The sequence below is a fragment of the Meles meles genome, chromosome 4 (genome assembly GCF_922984935.1).
Source record: "Meles meles chromosome 4, mMelMel3.1 paternal haplotype, whole genome shotgun sequence".
Lineage (NCBI taxonomy): Eukaryota > Metazoa > Chordata > Mammalia > Carnivora > Mustelidae > Meles > Meles meles.
The window spans coordinates 147,642,893-147,650,131 of record NC_060069.1 but is presented as its reverse complement, the minus strand read 5'-3'; positions in this window follow the sequence as shown (position 1 = coordinate 147,650,131).

Here is a 7,239-nt window from a genome sequence, read left to right as displayed (position 1 = left end):
TAATTATCTTTGTGGAATTCATTATAGTTCTAGTGATAAATTAGTGGTTAAACTCCTTAGCAACCAGATTACCTTCTCAGCTCCTACTAAAGCAAATGACTTTTGCATCACCATAAATGGTCTGTCAAACTGGGTGGTGGTTTTGGTAATATGAGCAAATACATGCAAACAAAGTCTCTAAAAATCATAGAATTCATCCATGAGTGATTATAGGTCATGTATTGAAAAAATTAAAAACTGTTGGGATGGCTGGGTAGCTCAGCTGGCTAAGTGGCTGCTTCAGCTCAAGCCACGATCCCAGGGTTCTGCAATTGAGTCCTGCATTGGGATCTTTGCTCAGCTGGGACCCAGCTTCTCCCTCTGCCTGTTGTTCCCATGCTTGTGCTCTCTTCCTCTCTCTGATAAAGGAATAAATACAATCTTTTTAAAAAAATAAAAAAAAATCTATAACAAGTCTAAAATTTCACATGAAAATTAATTGGAAATTATTAATATTTTAACGTAGTAATACCATGCTTGTTTAAATGCTGAAGCATTTAGATGTAAAGCATACTGATGTCTCCACTTGCATCGACGACATGGATGGAACTAGAGCGTATCATGCTTAGTGAAATAAGTCAATCAGAGAAAGATAACTATCATATGATCTCCCTGATATGAGGACATGGAGAAGCAACATGGGGGGGTAGGGGGATAGGAGAAGAATAAATGAAACAAGATGGAATTGGGAGGGAGACAAACCATAAATGACTCTTAATCTCACAAAACAAACTGGGGGTTGCTGGGGGGAGGTGGGATTGGGAGAGGGGGAGGGGGCTATGGACATTGGGGAGGGTAAGTGCTATCGTGAGTGCTGTGAAGTGTGTAAACCTGGCGATTCACAGACCTGTACCCCTGGGGATAAAAATACATTATATGTTTATTAAAAAAAAAATTTGGAAGGGGAGGCGAACCATAAGAGACTATGGACTCTGAAAAACAACCTGAGGGTTTTGAAGGGTCAGGGATGGGAGGTTGGGGGAACAGGTGGTGGGTAATGGGGAGGGCACGTTTTGCATGGAGCACTGGGTGTTGTGCAAAAAGAATGAATACTGTTACGCTGAAAAAATAAATAAAATGGAAAAAAAATATATACAATGGTTTGATAATATAAAGGAGGGATATATGAATAACCTGATGAAACCATTACACTGAAAGTGTTGATTGTAGAATCTAGGTTGTATATTGTTACAAGTGAGATCACTACAATTTCAACTTTTTTCTATACTTGAACATTTTCATAATAAAATGTTAGAAAAAGTATTTCTAATACTATCTATAGAGAACATTAACAATTATAATTTAGTTGTTTCAAAAAGAAAAAATCCTTCATATACATGAGAATCCATGAGGCACAAAAATGCTAGTGTTGGTTTATGTGAAATTTATCTGAATGTTGCTGAGATTTTAAAATCTTCATTATCAACAGGAACAATGATGAAAATGCAGGCTTCAGATTCTTGGACGAGGACTGCGTATATGCTTCTAAAGCAGACCATTTGAGGCCCATCAGGAACCTTGGTGTGGATAAAAGAGATGAAATAGCAGTCAGTCTCTCTCTGGGGAACTTCCCTACAAACCACAGCAAAATAGCAGAAAAGAATGGGTTAATATGGAGGTAGATTTGGGGATAAAAAAAAAAAGCCAAGGGTAGTTCATGGCAGTGTCTGAAGAGCTCTGCCAGGTGGAGCTTACAGTTTCAACACAGAAGGTCCCATCATAGATATTTGCAAACTATAAATATTATTACAAGTAGTGCTCATCAAATTACAGATTTTACGAGAGTGAAATAGAGAACCTCAAATTAGATTAGGTCTTCAAGGGCCTTAATGTGAAAATAATTTGTCCCCAGAATTTGCTAGGGGGCAATTCTGGGCATTGATCTCTCCTGCTGGCTCATCTGGGCAAAGTTCAGAGGAGAATTCCTCCTCTTCCCATACACCACCCCTATGAATACTCTGTATTTTTTCCTCACTGGACAACCCAGGAAAATTTCAACAACCATTCCAAATCTCAAAGTTACATAAATGTGTCCTATACAAGAGACTTAAGAAGAAACTAGGCACATAGCTGCTTATCAAATTGCTTTTTCTAATGGAGTCAAGATTTGTCCACCCTTTCTGAACACAAGTTTTGCTCACGTCCCAATGTCCGCATAACAAGAATTAATAAGAATGTTGGGAAACCAGTGTTAATTAAAGCTAAGGAATGGGGCTGAAGTATTTTTCTGCTGACATAAAGGTATTAAGGTTTCCAGCTATCTCACTACCTAAATGATATGATTCTGAGTATTTGAAATGTTTTCTTTTGAGGAGTGGACGTTCATAACAAATCCTGAGATTGAGACACTTATATTTGCATAATGTGCTCAAAGAACATTCCTGAAACCACATTCATCCGAACACAATGTAATACATGCTTTACAAACGACTTTTTACAGACACACTTAGTTGTTGTTACACCCTTTGGGGAGTTAACTGAGAAAGTGTTCCTGTAACACTCTCAAATGTTTGGGATGCATTTTTTAGAAATTAATATCTTATTGGCATATGTGTTATATTACCTCATATGCTTTTTTGCCTAAAACTTGATGAAATTTTCAGGGGAAAAGAAAGAATAAGAAAGAGTAGCCTATCAGCTATGCAAAATCAAACTGCTTCATGTGATGAATCCAACCAGGCAGAGCTGGCACAGCATGTCTTCATAGTGAACTGCATGCCAAGAGAACAAGATACTTGCAGGAGTCCCACAAATGTGGTGGGGGTGAGGGAGGATGGGTGGATAAAAACCAATGGTTTTGTCATATTACAAACATTGAGTAAAAGGCAGAACTATGAAGACAAAGAGTGGAAGGATTTCTTGGTCTCTCCCTGTCAGTGAAATCTATGCATTCCAACTTTTTTTTTTCCCTCCTGACAGCAAATATTTTCACACTACACATTGCAGAACCAGAGTAGAAGATAACTAACTCTTTATATCTGCAAATTCCTAAAACATGGACCACGTCCAGTCCTTTTTTGTGAAGCTTTTGTTATCATGAAATCCTTTCAACTTGCATGTATTCCTCTTGCAGCAAAAGTAATTTTTGTAGATTCCCTTTTCTCTCCTCTTCAGGAATGTAAACAGTTTGGGACATCTTGCAAAATCACATGTGTGTATAGATGGATAGATTTTGCTTTAGATTTGACATACGCTGATAGCTTGCTCCCCCAGCATCAAATAAAAATAAAAACAGATTTCAATCTCAACTTTAGTATAGTGGGCCAAAAAAAAAAAAAAGAAAGAAAGAAAAAGAAAAAAAAAGAAAAACAACTGAATTTAATTAAGCACAAAGACAATGATTGGGAGACAGTTTTGGAAATGGAATTTCAATAAATGCAACAATTTTATAATTCTCAGCTCATGTGAACCATAGCCATTACAATAATCATTTAAAAGCTGTAAACTCAGGGAGATGAATGATTCAACTTACTTTTTGCAAACATGCAGTCTATGCAACCAAGTGAAACTGAAATGTAGTGGTTATAATTTTAACACTCTCTAATGGGTGATTTTTAGCAAATTGATTTTAGCAAAAAAAAAAAGTGGATTTTTAGGACTCTCAAATTTTAGAGAAAACAAAGCAGGAATTTAGACTCTCACAGGGAAAAAAAAATCAAAGAGAATCAAGACTACAGAAATGAATAAAAACTGATGGCGCTGTTCTCTTTACAGTTTACCAAGTATTTTTATAAGCAATGTCTCAATTTGGGAGTAGGATTAATAACCCATATTGTTTATAACAATAATCCATATTGTTTACTAACGCAGATACTAAATAGGATAGTTGTTAAGTGTCTCAAGATAGACACTGAGTTTGCAGCCAGATTCTATTCTTCACCAAGATTTAGTGTTAATAATTCCTGTGGCACCATGGAGAAAAGAGCTCCCAGGTGATACCACTATTATGACTTTTGGTATTCAATGTTCCAACTCTGGAGGGAAAGTTGGCTATTAGTTAGGATGTCCTAGACTTTATGTCTAAAAGCAAGTTTATGTAGGTCCTTTGTTACCAAATATAAGTCAGGAAAACAAAGAGAAAAAGGCATGGAGAAAGGTGGTAATGATTTTTGAAAGTGTTTAGCCACTGAACACTCCAGCATAGAATAGGACTGTTCAGATTATGGAGAGAGTCCTGTGACCAAGCTTAGGATGCCTGCTCAGGCCAGTGGTGGGCTTTAACAGTCTCATGTGGCTTATGAAAGTTTCCTGTTCAATATTGAAGAACTTTTCAAGTCATTTGTTAGCTTAAAATGGGCCATGGTGGGAGTGTTTACACCACAGAAATTGTCAAATGCTAAAAATCAGAGTATTTTTTTTTTTTTCCGGAATCCAGTTTATCAGCATACCACTGCTTGTGCCTGAAGAGTAGTCTAGGCACCTTCCATGTTAATCCAGTGCTAAATTACAGCAGTCTGTCTGTTAAGATGAGGATACAACTTTCCAGCAATGACTACTGAACACCCTGATTGGGTTGCTGGTCACTGGTTAAGAACTATACGCAATTAATCATCCATGATGTTGATTAGAAGGGATTTATTTCATACAGATCATAGAATATTCATTCAAGATAATTTGTCAAGCCACACTACTGAACATTGTTGTTGTTTGTTGGTCACTGGTTAAGAACTATTTCAAGCCACACTACTGAACATTGTTGTTGTTTGTTGGTCACTGGTTAAGAACTATTTGTCAAGCTACACTACTGAACATTGTTGCTGGTTGTTGGTCACTGGTTAAGAACTATATGTAATTAATCATCTGTGATGTTGATTAGAAGGGATGTATTTCATACAGATCATAGAATATTCATTTAACATAATTTGTCAAGCCACACCTGAGCAGTGTAGTCAGTCAAGCAGCCAACTCTCAGTTTCAGCTCAGGCCATGACCTCATGGTTGTGAGATCAAGCCTCCCATCAGGCACTACATTCAGTGTAGAGTCTGCTTAAGATTCTTTCTCCCTCTCCCTCTGCTCCTCCCCCTCCTCTAAAAAATTAAAATGAAAAAAATAATTTGTCAAAAGTGGAAGGAGAGAAATCTACAAAGGCAAGAGGTTCCTAGATAGGTAGTCATCCTAGGTTTAAAGTGTGGTCTGTTAACTTTTACTTGGCAAAGTTCATTTCCTAGAACTTTGATTCCTTCCTGCCCAATTTTAAAAAAAATCTTATCAAAAAATCTTGTCAAAATATGCACTTCCTTTAACTCTCATAATACCAAACCCAAGAACTCACCCTAAAGAAAATAACCAAATACATCAACAACGACAAACATGTACCAACATTAATTATAGGAAAAATACATAGGAATCTGGTTAAGCAAGTTATGATACTTTAAAAAATTGAATTATTATTTAACCATTGAAATACTGATGTAGATTTATTTTCCATTGACATAGAAAGTTCTTCATAACAGAATGTTAGATGAATCAAATAAGGTAAAAACAAACAAACAAACAAACAAAACAGTGTTTGTAATATGATCCCTTTAAAATAAATATGATTAGGAAAACTGTTAGAAAAATATATACCCAAATGTTAGCAGTCATATTTTAGAGTGATGAGAATTTGAGTAATTTTGTTTAAGTTTATATTTTTCATTTGTTTTCACAACTTTTTCTTCAGTGAAAAAAATATATAAAACATTTTTTACTTATATAAATAGTACGTTATTTTGAAAACGCTAAACTAATCTATCTTTCCTTTTTCCTCCTGAAGCTTGTTGGCCTCTAGCCAATCTTTTAGTATGGACACAAGGAAAAGGATAAAAACATCCAGAAGGAGAAAGACATGACATAAGAATTTCCAGTCAGACTGAAGAGAAAAGAATAAAGTCTTTGTAAGGTACAGCAGATTCTGGGAGTGGGAGAAAAATAGAAGGATGGACAGAAAGTTGTTTTCATCCACATGCACCCATCCCATACTCAAATTTCAAATCCCTAAGAAAAAGTGTTAAATAGTGAAAGTTTAGAGTAGAGAGGCTTTGACCCATTTCTTGTTTTGGACCATGACTACATAATTGCAAAACTTAATGGTATGTGATATCTGTCTAATGTCAATATCAGACACATATGCTGGTATCAAGTCTAACCAGTTCCATTCTATATGAAGTTATCTTCATTTCTGTGCTTGTTTTATGATGGGCGTTCTTAGATTTGTTGTAAATTTATATCATTGAGTTAAAAGTGTAATCACTGGAAGGCGAAGACATATTTTACACGATGTTGAAGCAGAAATAATTATCTAAGTTATATAGTTTGGATTTTTTTTTTTAATTAAGGAGAAACATCTACTATGCATCACTCTAGATATTAACCTTCAACATTAAAGAGAAATTGTTATCAACAAAAGCCAATGCATAACATTTTTCATACCAAGATAGAAGATGTGACACATTTTAGTTAATTCAGTAGTTATATGACAGCTTAATATGGAGTCTGGGAGACTTTGTAAAAACAAAGTTAATTATTTCTGCCTTTCATCTTTTTATAGAGTACGATTTTTTCTACTGGGGATAAAAGCAATATACATCATGCTTTATGCATTCAGTTAGAGCTTCTTGGGGTGAAGTGAGAAAAGTACGGTTTAGTCATTTAAAAAATATACGCAAGCAATAGATTTTTGAGACCATCCATTTTTCAGGCATTTGAAATTATTTGGTGATTCTTATAGAAGACCTGTAGAGAGGGATTTTTTTTTAAATACTTTAATGAGTTGAGGACAAGATAAGGCAAAAAAAGAAAAAGAAAGAAAAAATGTTCATTTTACTGCTGAGTCAAACAAAAAAAAAACCTCAATGTTTTGGAAGCACAAGTGAAATTATCCCAGTTTTAAATAGACTATTTATCCTATCATTGTCTATATGGTGCTTGGTGTATCAGTGAGGATGATTTGGTCCCCACCAAGCATTAGCTAACTTATCAATATAGAAATTTATTTCTGGGGCTCAGAAGACCTCCCTTACTATTCTTGCTGAGCTGGCTTTTTCCTTAATCTATCTTTACCCATGATTAGTTTTAGAAACATTCTCTGAACGTGGCAAAGTTTATCCGAACAAGAGAGATGTTTCTTTCCCTGCCACTCATTATGAATGAGTAGGAATAGCATTCCTTGTCACCCCTAGGAATGACCTTTAGGTTCATCTGAATTGAGGCACTGTCAC